The sequence below is a fragment of the Euprymna scolopes genome, chromosome 2, assembly GCF_053919585.1.
Source record: "Euprymna scolopes isolate OS-2025 chromosome 2, ASM5391958v1, whole genome shotgun sequence".
In the NCBI taxonomy this organism is placed as follows: Eukaryota; Metazoa; Mollusca; class Cephalopoda; order Sepiida; family Sepiolidae; genus Euprymna; species Euprymna scolopes.
Genome location: NC_136483.1, coordinates 100,265,838 through 100,283,366, shown reverse-complemented (window position 1 = coordinate 100,283,366; position 17,529 = coordinate 100,265,838). Strand labels below are relative to the sequence as shown.

The window sequence follows — 17,529 nt, the reverse complement described above, 5'->3', positions numbered from 1 at the left end:
GTTAAGGATGGCTTTCTAAATAACGTTATTATTCTATTATTACATTATTATGGTACTTTCTCTGCATAAGTACCATGTTTTGTTTATTAAATTGTTAGGTGAAAGTACAGTACTAATGCAGAGAGTGATCCGTGTTGAAATAATAACGTTATTATTTAAAAAGCCATTCTTAACATGGGGAGTGGAGGGTGTTTTGTACCTAATCTGTATTTTAACCTTACAATTGAATAAAAAAACATATAATAAAACTTTAATTAAACCTGGAAATACGATTTAAAAAATAGCGCGGACCACTCTTTGCATTAGCACCAAATATTATTTAAGCAAGTTACCAATCCGTAAAAAAACCGTACTTTTACCAACCAATCTTATATCGAAAAAAAAAAAAAAACTCAAAAAGCAAGCGACAAACTTTTTTTTTTTGCCTTATATAATAAAGAAAAAATGTTTAAATTAAAAAATTTGGAAGATAAACAAATGAATTATGTTTTTTTTTTGTTTTTTTTTACTTATCGAGTAAACAGAAAATGAAATCTACTTCGTTTCGTCAATTCGTGGCTGTAAAATGAATCGAACCGGAAGTTCAGTTTTATCAGCAAAACAGGTTCGCGCTAACGGTTACGAAAATATATTTATTTTATTTAATATTTTAATAATTCGCGAGGTAAATTTATTTTAATAACATAAAAACATCCCTCGACTCTAAAGATGGGTTGTCTGAAAATTTCAAATAAATTGGTAACGTAGAAATATGGTTTTATTCGCTTATAACGAACCAAGAATTACATTTATATATATATAGATAGATATATAGCGTGCACCTTAAACGCTTTTGGATAAAACAGAAAATGGAACTGTTAAATCGTTAAAATTTACAATTTCCTTATTAACAAAACAAATAAATATGACATTAATCTACGTTTTGTTCTGTATATATTCTCCTTTGGCTTCTATCACCGACTCAATTCGAATTCGAAAGCGACTAGAAGCTTTGATCAAGTGGTCTTTATTGATGTCCTCCATTGCTCGTGCTATTGCCTCCGTCAATGGTGTTATGATGATGCTTATAAACTTCCTTTTCAACAACACCCCACACGTAATAACCCAAAAGATTAAGGTCTGGTAAGTTAGGAAGGCATAACTTGTCACGTTGATCATGAAAATTCTCTGCCATCCAATCTGCATTTACTCTGTGGTAGAAAAAATAGGGAGCCATGATGTACACTTCTCTGCTAACAACACCAAAAACCATCACTGGCCCATTTTAGAAATCTGACAATTTCTGAATTGCAGTGTTTCGCTTTTGTAGACATTTTTCATTTCATTATTTATAGTAGTGCTTGCCATGGGATCTTCTGAAAGCAAAAGAATCATTAATTAGCATATTTTCAATTTAAATTACAAAAATATAACTCTCCTCAAATACATTACGTACCTTGTATACACACACACACACACACACACACACACACACACACACACACACACACACACACACACATATATATATATATATATATATATATAAGTAACGTAATTATATTAAGTAACGGTATATATATATATATATATATATATTATATTAAATAACGATATATATATATATATATATATATATATATATATATATATATATATATATATATATATATATATATATATATATATTATCGTTACTTACTTCATAACAGATCGAAATATATCAAAATATTGTAACTTAATGTAATTATGAAAAAATAATTATGCGGAAAATTATTTATAAAAAAACATCGCATTAGTCTTGAACAGATTGCAAAACAATAAAAAAAAAAGTAATACAGTATAATATTATCTGTAATTTCATTCTTTTTATTCCGTCGAGCCCCCCCCCCACCAACTCTAATTTTGGTAAGTCACGAGCCACCATTAGTGGTGCGTGTGTGCATGCGTGCGTCCTGCGGTTTATGCTAGTGCGCATGCCCGTGTTGGCGCATGCGCGCGTGTCCCGAATAAATAAGCAGTTCGATTTCACGTGAGCGGTATGTACGCCGCTTGCAAAGAGAGGAAGAGAGAGAGAGAGAGAGAGAGAGAGAGAGAGAGAGAGAGAGAGAGAGAGAGAGAGGGTGCAAAGCTTAACAGAGGTGATTTACCGTACATTATCTTCCAGCAAATGCATCGAATATAAAGCAGTAACGTTTTCTCGTGACGCAGCAGGGATGATGAGGTGTGTGTGTGTGCGCGCTCGCACGCGCTTCCGCATTAGGAAAACCCCAGAAAGAACCGGTAAAAGAGGGAGGGGTGGGGAAGAATGCCGGTTCCAGAGACTAGGCAGACCCCCATCCCTAATAAATATATACGGGACCCCCACTAATTCTCGATCCTATTTGAAATATTAAAATAATAAATAAGTGAATCCCCATAGTTATCATAGCTGTTTAACATTTTAAAAGGTTCAATTAGACCTCGGCGCGCGAGATGCAGAGGTCGTTAAGTCGACTGCAGACTCGGCATACCGAGTTCGATTCTTGTCGATTCCATGACATCTCTCTCGTTACGTTTAGCAACCATCACGTGGTCCCGTTTATGAGTATCCGATTCAGTACTGTTTGTCTGTTGTTTTTGTTTTTATTTATCTGAAATGTTGAAATAAATGTTAAAGATATGATGCATCTTTAGTGAATATTATCCATCTATATGTCTATAAAAGTGAGAATGTGTGTGTATGAGGATAATTCTCAACCTAAATAATCAACGAATTTTTTTATCTATGGACTTGGAATTTGGTATATAGGATATTCAGACACATGGAAACTTTTTACCCGTTTTCATCCGGGTAAAAAGGGCTGCTAAAGGGTCAAAATTGAAATATTGGTACGTAAGGGGCCATCGAATTGTTAATTGTTTGTTTCAGGATGCGTATGCCTGAATGGTTCACATTTCAGATCTTTTTTGTTCAGTATAAATTGGTTGGAAAACACTTTAATAAAACGTGTCAAGCTGGCATAATGGTTATTGTAATTGACTCATGGGCTTTAGGTTTTAGTTTCGATCTCAGTTTCGAATATGGTGACGTCATCGACGAACACAGAAACCCTGGCTCGTGTGCCTCCAGGGTGAGCTATCCCATGCAGGATTTGTGTAGTCGCCTCGTTCCTCAACTTGCGAAAGAGGGCTTCCAACGCCAGGACGTACAAGAGAGGTGACAGCGGACAACCCTGTCACACCGAGCGGGAGACGGCAAAAGACTCTGACAGCTTACCGTTGATTTGCACTGCTACCGTTGGCCTGTCATACAATACAGAGATCCACTTGCGGAAGTCTGGATCATATCCGACGGCCTCCAGCACAGATCTCAGGAACCAATGATCCACCGTATCGAAAGCCTTGGACTGATCCAAACTGATCAGCGCGGCCTCGGCGTCGTCTTCTGTCCCTTCTATGATCGTGTGTATCAGATGAAGATTGTCCTGAATCGATCTCCCCTTCACAGCATAGCTCTGGACTGGTTCAATCAAATCAATGATGACAACCTGCAACCGATTTGCAAGAACCTTGGCCAAAATCTTTAACTCTGTGTTTAGTAGAGTCAACGGCCTGAAATTGTCTAAATCTTCATCCCCACCATGCCGTTGACCTTTCCTCAGAAATGTGATCACTCCGTTGGTCACCTGCCCAGGGATGGAGCCCTGAACAAACAAATGGTTGAACATATCCTTCAGAATAGGGACCAACATGGGCGACAGCCTCAAGTAGAATTCGTAGGGTAGACCATCAAGCCCCGTGGACTTGTTGCAGCCGACCAGCTTCAACGCAGTAATGATCTCATGTTCCGCGACAAGACCATCACAGCTAGCCGCTCGAGCCGCCATGAGGCAGGGCGAGTCAGCCAAATAGCTGCCAAACTCTTCGACCCTGAGTCTGGGTAGTTGGGTGAAGCGCTCCGATAGATGCTTTCGAAACCCCTCGCAAAGCGTCGATATGGGGGCGTGCCCTTCCAGGTCGTTTACTTTTCGAATGTACCCGTCAGAGCCGTGCCTTAGAGCAGCCTTATGCTCAACAGCATCTACATTAACAGCCTCGTTCAACTTTCATTAGCCTAGCCCTAACTATTTGGACCTCGAACCGCTCGATAGCCAAGCAGTTGAAGTTTTGTTTAGCTAGTGCTATCTCTAGGGGGTCCCTCCTCCACCGCCCGGGTCAGCCTATTCTCTATACACTTCTTGGCCTTAGCCTTATCTAGCACGAGGCATTGGCTGTACTGGACTGAAAAGCGTCTAATCTTAACCTTGAGACTAACCCACTATTTACTCCCGATAACCGCCCCCACTAATGCCCGTTGGATTATCTCTGTAACCTTCAACCGGTAGTCCTCCAGCTCCAACAAGGTGCTGTTGAACTTCCAGTATCCGGCCAGTTTAGGCCTAGAGCTCAAGTTCAGACGAGCCATAACTAGTTTATGGTCCGAGTGTCCTAAAAAGTGGAATGTGGGGCAAGATAGGAAATCTACATCGTCTCTTCTAACTAACATCTGATCCAAGTAAGTACTTGGATGGGAAGGCGCATTAAGATGCCACGCCCACATCTCCCGCCCTGGGTGATCCAGGCGAAATCTGTCATCCAGGTCGCACGAGGCCATCAGGTCAGACAGACTGCTGTCACACCACACCGAACCGCTAATCCCCCCGACCTTATCTTGGGATTAAGGATGGCATTCCAATCACACATTAAGACTACCCTCTCCGGATCACCTATAAAGCCCTCCACCCACCAAAAGAAAAAAGCCCTCTCCACAGCAGAATTAGATGCATAAACTGCGACTATCCGAAACACACTGCTATTAATGGCAACATCGACGACAATCGCCCGCCCGTCCTCGTCTGCGTGTACAACATTTACCGATGCTGAAAGGGTGCGATTTACTAGCAAGGAGATTCCACGTCACAAATAAAGTGGGTCTCCTGTATAGCGGCAATATCTACCTCAAGGGACACCAGATCTCTCAGCACACGCGCGGCCTTTCTTCGACATCTGAGGCCCCTCACATTATAAGTAGCTAATTTTAAAGCCATGGTCACCTACCTTATTCAGTGTCACACATGGGCCTGAAATCCTCGGGGGTGAGGATGTGGCAGGCAAGTCCGGCGAGGGTAATCCATCCTTGGCTACACCTCCCACATCCAGGGGGAAATTGAGTTTGAGTGCCTTGTAAAAGGAGGGGTGAGCGTAAACAGGGATTCTTCCTTCGACTTTGTAAATGATATTGTTCAGTGAGGGATGCTCACTATCCACCAGCTGCTGGCCTGGGATAGCATCCTTTGGTGCATCTATCATAGCCCAGAGGGCTTCAGTCCTAGCATCCTTGTTGACCCTAATGAAAGTGGTTGGGTTGGCGACATTGTCGCCCCCGACATATACAAAGTTCCTCAATTTGTTGTACCGGACCTTCTGCTGGCCCTTGAGGTCAGATATTGGTTGCAGATCTCTTCTTCGGATTCTTGTTGCTTCCTTTTGTTTGAGGGAGAGGATGCCTGCGTGTCCATTGGTGTGATGTCGGGTTGGGTTTTGGTCACTATTGACTTGGGCAGGTTTTTGTTGGCTCTTCCTTTCATAGTGACAGTCACCCAACCTGCTTCTGCTACTGGACCGGCGTTTGCTGTGGCTGCGGCTGTGATTTGTGTTGGAGCTTGGCTTCTACTAGAGTTTTGGCCGGTGCTTTGTTGGGGGATTTTCCGGGGGCTCTGGCTGGTTATTTTTCGGGACAGTCCTTTGCCATGTGTCCCATGTGCTGACAGTGGCAGCAGTGTGGCCTTCTCCCCTGCACGATCAGTATCATGGTCCAGTCCCCAAACTTGAGCATCAAGTTATCAAATTGTCTAGGACTATTCGGACTTTGTAATCCCCGGTCATCATGTTGTGTTGACCGCAGGATGGGATGACAGCTTCCATGTCGCTGTACTGGCTCATTATGGCACCGAGCTCCCTTCCAGTCATGTAGCATGGGACATTAAAGATTGAGACCGAGGCGATTCTTTTGTTAAAATATACCGGCTGGAGCCGAATATTTCTGGTTCTGAAGTCAGTCCTAGTCAGTCTTTTGCCTCTTCTCCTGCATATGTAGCTGACCGGTATATTCAGCCCGATGAGGAGTTCCACCATGGTGTCTTTGTCGACACCTGTTAAGCTCCTGGTCTTAAGGTCAGAGGTAATCAGGAAGAGAACTCTCTTCTCCAGCTCTTCGATTTGTCCTGGAAGGGGTTGGATGTTTATTCCATCTGTGACGGCCTTGTAGGTTGAGTTGAAGAGCTCTCTGTACTCTTCTGGTGCCATCTGCTCCTGGTTCTGTGGGCCCCATGCTGCTGTTCTATCCTGTTTGGTATTGGACGGACCAGGACGATGGGTGGCTGCTGTTTCTTTCTTTTTCTGCTGTTGCGGCTGCTGCTGCTGCTGTATAGTTGCCTTGTTGGGAGTTAGGTTTGGGTAGTCCTCCTGAGGTGTCGTCTGGCCCCCTGCCTTGGTTTTGCCTGGAGATTGTGTAGTGGGCTTCTTCTCCGCGTGTTTAGGGAGGCTTCGCTCGGTGAAGGTGCCTTGTATTCCCCCCCCCCGAGAATCTTGAGCGATGCTAGGGTGTCTCTTAACAGAGCTCTGGTTCTACAGGCAACACCATCCTCATCTTCCTCCATTTCTGGTGTCGGAGAGTCGTCCTCTTGGGGAGCTGGTGTTGGGTGACCGAAAAGGGATTGGGAGACCAGTGGTGCAACAGACTGTGGTCCATCAGTGTCGTCTTTGGTCTCCTCATCTCCAGCTTCTCTTTGCTCTTCTGCCGGAAGGTTGTCCTCTTGGGAAGCAGGAGTGGTGAGGTCTTCGCCGGCCGACGAGGATGAGGGTGTACCACCTACTGGGTGCATCGTTCCCTCGTCAGCCATTTTTCTGGTGTCCTCCATTTCGTCTTGGTCCTCTTGGGGAGCCTGAGCGGGAGTGTTTGCTTCAACCGACGAGGATTGGGGTGGAACTGGTGTGGCTGTGTGTACCACCGAGTTTGACCCCCGTTCCCTCGTCAGCTGCTTCTTTGACTCCCCGGTCTGGGGAGTGGCCCTCGTGGGGAGCAGGGGGCTGGGTTGATTGCTCTCCTGGTGTTGGCGCTGCCTGGGTCGCCGCAGGCTGCGGCCCTACTCTGGCCTTCTACTTCTCTTCATCCCTTATGGGAGGTACTCCCTCCGATAGGGAGTACTCAAGTGGGGCGATGTAGCGCATCTGAGGTGGTATATGCCTTTTCTCTGGTATCGTGTGGAAAAAACTGCACCGGCCGTTGATGTTGATGCGGACCAAAGTGTAGCAGGGGAGAAAAGAAAAAACAGGGAAATGGGGGGAAGTGGGTGAGGTCAGAAGAGAGAAAGTGGATTGACCTCTTCTCACGGGGATGTCGGATTAGTCAGCTCAGATCCCCCGCAAGGGGGGAGAGCAGCAAAGAAAGACGCAGTGGGTGCAAGCGGGTCATAGTGCCGCGTCGCAATTAAGAGAGAGAGGGGATAGACATCTCTGCCCAGAGAGAGGAGCAGAAACAAAACACCCTACCCACGTCACCCTACTCACTAATAACCCCAGGGAGAGCAGCGAAGGAAGACAAAGAATGGGTTTGGCAGGTCAGAGTGCTGCTCAGGCAATTAAGAGAGGAGAGAATAGACCATTTCCTCAGAGGAGAGGAGGAAACAAAGTACCCAACAAACTAAAGCTAACCTGACCAGGTCGCGTCTACCAAAGAAAGTGTTGTCGGTCCCGAAAACAGCAAACTCCCAAAGAAGGGATCGGTTTTCGGGTCCAGACTATCACACAATGGGATCGGTCCTGGGGGAGCGAGAAGGGTCCAGACTCCCCAAAGAGGGGGTTGGTCCCACTAACAAAGGTTAGTAGAATCACAAAAGTGACCAATGTGAAAGCCTTAAACTTGACTGGTATGGTCAAGTGGCGGACCTCTTGAAAAAAAATCAAAGATGAGGTAGCTGGGAGAACAGATGGTATTTATTTGCTCCCCCACCGAGCAAATTAGGCACAAGGCCGATTTTTAATGTGAGGAGTGAAGGGAGGGGGAAGGGAAAAAGGGGACCAGCTCCCGAGAGGTGGGAAATGGGAGCTGGTTAAAGGTCAGGCATGTGGGGTTGCCCCCACATCTGGTCTTTGCTTGCAGTATCTGCCGGAACAGATACTACACTTTCATCTTAGCCAAAAGGCCAGGAAAAGCTGTATTTATTTGCTCCCCCGCCGAGCAAATTAGGCACAATGCCGATTTTTAATGTGAGGAGTGAAGGGGAAATGGGACAAACTCCCCGGGGAGTAGGGGAGCTGGATAGTGACAATTGGTATGAAGGGATTCCCCTACATTGACCAAGGTCCTATATGTGGGATTGCACCCACATATGGTCTTTGCTTGCAGTATCTGCCGGAAAAGGTACTACACTTTGATCTTGGCCAAAAGGCCAAGAAAAGCTGTATTTATTTGCTTCCCCCACCGAGCAAATTAGGCACAAGGCCAAGAAAAGCTTAAAAAGCTAAGAACAGCATCTATTAACAACAAACCTTTGGTCTTAACCAAAAAGGCCAAGCACAAAAGAGTTACGGACAGACCGACAGACTGACCGACCGACAGATTAACGGACCTACGGAGTGACTTATAGAATCGCTTGCACGCGACTAAAAATTATAGGTAAATTGGTATCGATTGTATCTGCATGTGGCTCTATTTGTTAGATGTTACTCTCAGCGTAGTAACAGAGATATTTTTGCTTAGTGATGGGTCTGTCCTGTAAGAGTTAGGCAATAGATTTCCCATAATCCCATTCTTACATAACTCTCTCTCTCTCTCTCTCTCTCTCTCTCTCTCTCTCTCTCTTATTTCCGACTGACCAGCGTGCAGTGAACACATATTTTGGTGTCTTTGTTGTGGGACGAAGGGGGGGCACACCCCCCTTCCTTCAGCGCAAAGAATTAGCCAAGGTAGCCTAGCTTTGATAAAAGAAATCATTTGTCATTTAATAATTTTTTTTTATTAATGTATAATATTGTAAAATAAAGAAGTTAAAAAAATTTTCTACAAATCTATGTTGTGCTTTTTTGTCACCACTCAAGCAGACATCACAGCCAGGGTGACCTCAGAAGGCAATGGCCTGGGTTGGACAGCGGCTAAACAGAAACGGTCCACACCATTGAGGTATGTTATATGGCTTTTGAATACCGTTTGATCACACCAGTGGGTCTGATGTCCTTAGTATAACGAGTGAAGTATTACTTTGGTGCAAAAATAATGTCGTTTATATATATATATATATATATATATATATATATAGAGAGAGAGAGAGAGAGAGAGAGAGAGAGAGAGAGAGAGAGAGAGAGTTGAACGTCAAAAACCGACATTATTTTTGCACCAACCTAATAACACTCCCCAAGAAACGATTGTTTGTTTACACCGGTGGAGCTAGAAACGTCCCAGCGACAATCAACGGATGGGTTATATTCATTGAAAAGAAGGTGGTCGGAAATTACTTAGTGTTGAAGATGTGGTAAATATAGGAGAAAGAAGTCTAAATAAATATATTTATTGAAAGTAAGAAAACACTTCTTCATGAAGTGAAAACGGAAAAGATACTAAGATGTGGAATGAAAGAGAGAGAGAGAGAGAGAGAGAGAGAGAGAGAGAGGTTGAAGAGAGAACGATAAACGTAACCAGTGTATTATTTAAGAAACTAAATTTAGAGATAATGAAAGCTGAAATTAATTGGCCAAGGATGTTCTTAAAAGATCTACTGAAAGTACTTTAATGGCAAGCCAGGAACAAGCTACTCGCACTGAGTCCATCAAACATTACATTGATAAAACTGTAGAATCGTCGATGTGCAGATTGCGTAATGGAAGGGAAGAAACATTAGCGCATATTATATCAGAATGCTCTATTTTAGCTCAAAATCAACATAAAAATGGAGATATTACAACAACCTAAGTCCTACACTGGAATAATAAGCAAACGCTATGAATTAGACTACAATGAGAAATGTTATGCGTATAAACTAGAATTAGTACAGGAAAACAGCAATGTCAAACTTCTTTGGGACATGCACATACAAACTGATAAGGTCATGGAACAATCAAAACCTGACAATTTTTTTAAACAAAAGCAAGAAGATTTGTTCAATCATTAACAAAGTCTGGCCTTTCAATACCATAGTACAAGCAAAAGAACAAGCAAAAAACAAAATAAATAAATAAATAAAATAAAGTTCACAAGAAACATGAGTTGGAAGAGATACATCGAGCTCATTGCCAAGGCTGCTGCGAAGAAGGTGGACTCTCTCTACCGTGCTAGAAAGTTACTCACGCCTGAAAGTATCCTGTACCTCTACAAAGCCACCATTCGCCAATGTATGGAGTACTGCTGTCACATTTGGGCTGGTGCATCTGCTACTAGTCTCTCGCTCCTGGACAGGGTCCAGAAGAGAGTCACCAACCTGATAGCTCCCAGACCGTCATCTAAGCTTCAGCCCCTGTCCTATCGACGAAATGTTGCATCCCTCTGCCTGTTTTACAAGTATTTTAATGGTGGATGCTCTGACGAACTGCAAGTCCTTGTACCCCCTCAACGAAAATACCCCCGACAAACCCGACAAGCAGCGAAGTCCCACCCTTACGCAGTAGAGATCCCTAGATGTAAGAAGGCCTTCTTCCCTAATAGCTTCTTCCCCAGAACTGCTAGACTTTGGAATTCTCTTTCGGTTAACTTCTTCCCCACATGTACTGACATGCAGAAGTTCAAGTGTAATCTGAACAGACATCTTGCTGCTAAACTCCCTACACAGTACTCCGGCAACTTAGACCCCTGATAGTAGCCCCCTACATCAAAGTGGCAATGTGCCTTGTTTTGGGGTGAAAATGTAATAAAAAAAAAATAAAATAAATATCAAGATCTGAAGTGGGAATTAGTTAGATTAACGAAATGTAAAGCAAGCAATGTGATTCCCATTGTAATTATAATACTTGCAACCATAACGAAAAGCTACCATAAATGGTTTAATCAGATTGACAAGACAGTTTTTTTTTCCAATTTTGCAAAAGGTTCACATTTTAGGAACGTCAAAAATGTTAAGGTACACCTTCATTTTCTAAAGTCAAAGGGATTGATTTGATGTTAAAAAAAATCCAACTAAAAACATCCAAGTCTAAACATCTAGTCTAATATATAAAAACTATATATCTGTCTTTCTTCATATTTTCAAACACTATCTCCTCCGAAACTAAAAGTCGCAGAGTGGCACTAGGGGTCTCAAATGATTAGATTCTTTACGGGCCGCTTTTTTATGGAGTTTTAAGCGGTTAAAACTGTTTTAAAAACTGTTTTAAAAAATGGGTCAAAATTGAAAAAAATCGTTATACATTTTGTACGTTCATCTTTAGTTTGTTTTTAATTTTTAATTTTTAATCGCGTTGGTAAAGTGATAACGTCACTAGTTTCAAATGACAAAGTTTCGGTTTCGATTCTAGCTTATGGCACCCAAATACATTTTTTTTTTTACTTTTGAAATCACGACTACAATAATATATACGAAATCTGAACCAAGTAAAGTATCATATTTAAGCGTTTTTTTTAGCCCTCCCGCTAGTATGAAATAATAATAATAATAATAATCACCGATCCCCCCCTCCAAAAAAAATGATACCAAAGGGCCGAGAAGGGTCAATAAGGACTGAAAGACCGAGGAGCGAGCGTCAACCAGACCTCAGCTGGACAAGCGCAAAGAGAACTGGGACCTTGGGGAGGCTGAGTGCCACTCAAATTCCAGCAAAAACCAATGGCCACTACCAGCGAAAAATCAATGGTAAGCGGCTGTTGCGATGATGCAAATTCATTTGCAAATGCTATCGAAGGAGGTGTAGAGGTCTGGACGTCTGGATAGACTTGTTGTCACTCAGCTTCCAGAGAATACCACAGGTCTCCAATCAGATCGTTTGTTGACTTGTGTGAAAGCTCCACGTGAACCAATAATAATAATAATAATAATAATAATAATAATAATAATAATAATAATAATAATAATAATAATAATAACCCCATTACCACATAACTGACCCTCCTCCCCCAAAAAGTGAGAACAAACAGCAAAGTCGAGTCAGGGTGAAAAGAAAGACCGAGGAGAAAGACTGACCAGATCTCCGTTGGATAAGTGCGAAGAGAACTGGGACCTTGGGGAGGCTTATTGCCGCTCAAATTCCAGTGAAGATCAATAGCCGCTTCCAACATGAAATCAATGGCAAGCAGCTGTTACGATAATGCAAACTTATTTTCAATTAGTATCGAAAGAGGTGGAGAGTACTGGAAATCTATGGGGGACTTGTTGTCACTCAGCTTCCAGGGATCACAACGGGCTGTTTTCAATGACAGATCTTTGATAACCTGTGTGAAAGCTCCTTGTGAGCCAATAATAATAATAATAATAATAATAATAATAATAGTCTCAAGATCCTATTCGGACATGATTATACAAACGGATAAACCCATCCAAGCAAGAAGACCGGACATCATACTAGTTATAAGAAGGAAAAGTCCTGCCAGATTATAGATTTTGCTGTTCCGGCAGACCACAGAGTGAAGATCAAGGAGAAGCGGAGTAAATATAAGGAACTGGCCAGAGAGCTCAAAAGGGATCTAGGAAATGAAGAAAGTCAAGAAAATACCATTAATAATAGAAGTGCTTGGAACAATACAGAAAAAACTTTGAAAAAAGAATGGGAGAGATTGGAATCAGAGGGATGGTTGAGAGGATACAACGGATAACACTAATGAAAATGGCTGAAATATCAAACAAAACCCTTGAATGCGGAAACTTACACACATCAACTACAGACACAAACTGGACCTACAAAAACGACTACTACACATAGAAAAATAAATAGAAATATAAATATGCGGGAACCTGTTCCCTGTTTTTTGTGTGCGTGTGCGGATAGGTGTCACAATAAACTGGCACCACACCAAATAAGTGATGTGGGTCAAGGAAGATGGAAAGATCGAAGAGAGAAAGCACTAGCCAGACCATCGCTGGATGAATGCAAAGAGAACTGGGATCTTGGAGAGGCTTATTGGCACCCAAATTCACGTGAAGACAAGTGGTTGCTGCCAACGAGAAATCAATGGTAAGTGGTTGTTGCAATAACTCAAATTCTTTTGCAAAAGTTATCGAAAGATGTGGAGAATACTGGAAGTCTGGGGAAGACTAGTTGTCACTCACTCAGACTGCAGAGAACATCATAAGTTGTTCTCAAAGAGAAATATTTGATGATGGTCTGTGTGACTATTTCTAGTGAGTAACTACTACTACTACTACTACTACTACTACTACTACTACTACTACTACTAATGCTACTACTACTAATAATTTATACTAGAGGGACTCGTGGGAATTCCACGGTAGTTAAAAGCTTTGAAAACACATCAGTAAGAAATTCCTTATTGTTATATTAATCTCAAGTCGTAACACACTTGCCACCATAATTTGAAGAGGCATGACGTCATCACCGGAAGTTGACCCGACCCCCTTCACTCACCCATCCCCCATCTACTCTAATAAAAAGGAAGGTATAAAGCCTGGGAGAATATTCTCATTAAAATAATCGTCAATCCATGTGAGAATATTCTCAATTCGTAACACACCACGATAAATTGAAGAGGAATGACGTCACCACCGGTAATTACCCCCCCCCCTCTATTATTTGCTATCCTTCATCCATTCTAATGAAAAGGAACGTATGAAGACTGGAATGATATTCTTAGTAAAATAATCGCCAAATCATGTGTGGATGCGGGAGTTTTTTTTATAATTGAGATGCTGATTTTTTGACACAGGACGTCGGACGAGCGTATTAATATATAGATAAAACCGAAAAATGTATTTAAGTTTTATATTCATTATATTTTGCTTTCAATCCGCTTCTATCGGATGCATCTCTGCATTAGAAATGATACCTGTAACTTATTTATAGATAAATATTTGTGCTTTTAAACCGAGAAGTACTTTTTTTTTTTAACGAACAAAAGAGAAAAAGGTATGAAACCGCGAGAAAATGTGTTCAAAATTAATTTTTCCAACGAATTCTTTACTGTTCACAATTGAAAACTTTTTATTTATTCGGAACACGCACGTGTTCACCAAAACGAGCGCGCGTGCTTGCCCATTTGCAGCATTGAGGCTCGCTTAACTAATGACGGCGTGATGCTGTAATTTATGCGTGTGGCTTATTTTTTTTAATAAGCATCCAGAACTATAGTGAAGTTTTCAGTTTTGAAAACCGTACATTTTGTTTAGCAATTTGTTTAAAACCACAAAACCCGACGCAGACTGATCCCGCTTATACACGTGCGAGGTTCGAAGATTATTTCGCCCTTTTTTTTTACAAGAGAATTATCACTTATCAATGTCCGAAGACCACTCGAGGATAAATGCTAATGAATGTAAGATGAGAGTGTACTAATCGTTAATGGTGTAGGTTGAGTAGAATTTGATTATTTAAGGGGACGGTTATACAAGAACTTGTTTACATTGGATTTGAAGGCTACGATATTGCAGTCAGCCGGGAAGCAGGCCAGCGGAACAGTGTTCCACAGGCGGGTAGCTCTAGGAAAGAAGCTTCGTTTATGGAATCTGCGTTTAGAGTTAGGCTTAGATAGAGAGTGGGGGAATTGTTGATAGTGGTTGTAGCTAGCCAAGTGTTTTTTCTTTTTACCGTATTATTTTTGTATCTAGATCGCAGAATAAAAATTCTCCACAGCGCATTGGAAAGCAATGTGTATATGTTGTAAATATTCCAGCTGCACAAAAATCTGCTCGGCAAATAAGGGAAATGAGTATGCCTTTTTTTTTTTTTTTTTTACAATGAGACATTTGTTTTCCTTTTTTTGCTTTTCTAATTTCCATAGCGAATTTACGATTTATTTTTCCTTTTTTTTCCCCCTCTATTGAGACGTGTTTTATTTTTATTTTTTCATATTGCGACGTTTTGTTTTTTTTATTATTTACAAATAAGATTCAATTTTCGATGTGAACGACGAGTGTTCTCTTTCAATTTAGGTTTCATTCGTTTCATTTCTCTTAACGTCTTTGGTGTTAAAACGTTCGGCTTCACTTGTTTAACTATACAGAAAACCTACGTACTCCCGAATAATCAAAGAAAGAAAATTAAAAAAAAAAAAAAAAAAAAAAGAAAAAGGAAAAGTCAGCGATAAGTTTATTTCTTTTTTCATTTGCTTTTTTTCTCAGCTCGCTATAATACAGTCGCTAAATAATCTAAAATAAGAAGAAATGCATTAGAAATACATAGGAAAGTAAATAGCAACACGAATCAATTCAGAAAGATATCATCTACTCTAAATATGAGTCAACGTATGCGTGTTTTTTTTTTGAGTTATCAGAAATCAATAATAATAATAATAATAATAATAATAATAATGATAATAATAATAATAATAACAATAATAATAATAACAATAACAACGATAAAAATATTAACAATAACAACAACTATGAGAATAAAATTAACAATAATAATAAAAATAATAACAATAATAATAACAATAATAATAACTATAATAATAACAATAATAATAACAATAATACTAACAGTAATACTGATAACAATGATAATAATAACAATAACGTTAATAATAATAATAATAATAATAATAATAATAATAATAACGGTAATAATATTAAAAATAACAACAACAATGATAATAATAACAATAATAAAAATAATAATAACAATAATAATAATAATAATAATAATAATAATAATAATAATAATAATAATAATAATGACAGCGGACACCATCAAAGCAACTGAAATGAAAAAGAGAATTTGAAAGGAATACCTCAGGAGAACAAGAAAACTCCTGGAAATGAAATTATATAGCAGAAACCTAATAAAAGGTATAAATACATAGGCAGTATCACTAGTAAGGTACTCTGGACCGTTTATAGGGTGGACAAAAGGACTGAGACAGCTGTATCAGAAGACCAGGAAACTCAATACACTACGCCCAAAGGACGATATTGATAGACTCGGCATGAAAAGGAAAGACGGCGGGAGGGGACTGGTCTGTATAGAAGACTGTGTGAATGGCACAAAAAAGAACTAGAAAAATACATAATGCAAAATACTGAAAGGATAATTATGGTAGCGAGAAACACTGGAAAAATTAAAAAAAAAAAACAGAAAACAGAGAGACAAATGACAAAACGAGAAAAGAAAAATGGGGAAGAGAAACAACTACATGGAAGATTCATAAGAATGACAAAAGATGAGAATAACGAAAACACTTGGACATGGATGCGAAAACGGCATGTAAACCGAGAAACTGAATCCCTAATAACTGCAGCACAAGACAACTCGATAAGAACCAACCACATCAAAGCATAGATCTATAAAACACAAGAAAACAGCAAATGCAGACTCTGTGGACAAAGAAACGAAACGATAAACCATATAGTAAATGAATGCAGCAAACTGGCCAAAAAGGAATACAAAAACAGACACGACCAAGTGGGGAGGAGAGTGCACTGGGAATTATGCAAACAACTGCATTTTGAGCGTACAGACAAATGGTACAAACATAAGCCCGCAACAGTACTCGAAAATGAGAACCACAAAATCCTATGGGACATGGACATATAGACGGACAAACCCATCCAAGCAAGAAGACCAGATGTTGTAATAATTAACAAGAAAGAAAAATCCTGTCAAATCATAGATTTGGCTGTCCCACTGACCAGAAGGTGAGTATGGAAGAAAAGGAAAAATGGAGCAAATACACAGAGCTAATCAGAGACTTAAAAGCGATTTGGATGTTGAAGAGAATCAAAATAATACCGATAATAGTAGGAGTACTAGGAACAATTCTGAAAAACTTTGGAAAAAGAGTGGGAGAAATTGGAATCAGAGGAATGGCTGGAAAGATACAACGACTAACGATAATGAAAACGGCTGAAATATTAAGGAAACCCCTTGAATGCGGAGAATAATACACATGAACCAGATGCGTGAGCCAGACAAACTGCTGCAGAGGCAAAACATGAAGAAGCGTTACAATGAAGCTGCATATCAACAAGTTCTACATCCCCATTACACATCCCCTTCCATTGTCCCATCAATGTTATTCCCCCCGCCCCAAAGTGTGATATCAAATAGCCGAAGGGTGAAGGAGAGTGGAAAGACCGAGGAGAGAACGCTGACCAGACCTCCAATTTGATTAACTTTCTCAATATTTAAGTTATGCTCACCAATTTTCATATGTAGGTAGATGGGCCTCTCTGTGAGGTTTTGAGATATAGTCAGATATCATAATCTACTTATTCTAATTTTATTTATACACCTTAATCTAGGGTATGTTTTTCACAAGGTCTAATTTTAGTTATGAAAAATGATGTTACTCAAATGTCCACCAATTCCGATTACTTCGTCCGCCGTTACTCCCCACCATACTGTACATGTTCGAGGGTCTAATTGCCATTGTGCTGT

At 40.5% G+C, this 17,529-nt stretch overlaps 1 long non-coding RNA gene across 1 annotated transcript in view; it reads right to left on the bottom strand.

Annotated features, from left to right (window-relative positions):
* Positions 1-739: 739 nt before the first annotated feature.
* LOC145241535 (uncharacterized) overlaps positions 740-17,529 on the bottom strand; it is a 127,564-nt gene continuing 110,774 nt past the window's right edge. Inside the window, exon 3 of the long non-coding RNA XR_013862569.1 lies at positions 740-1,355. This is a non-coding gene — a long non-coding RNA (uncharacterized LOC145241535). The remainder of the gene's footprint in view (positions 1,356-17,529) is intronic.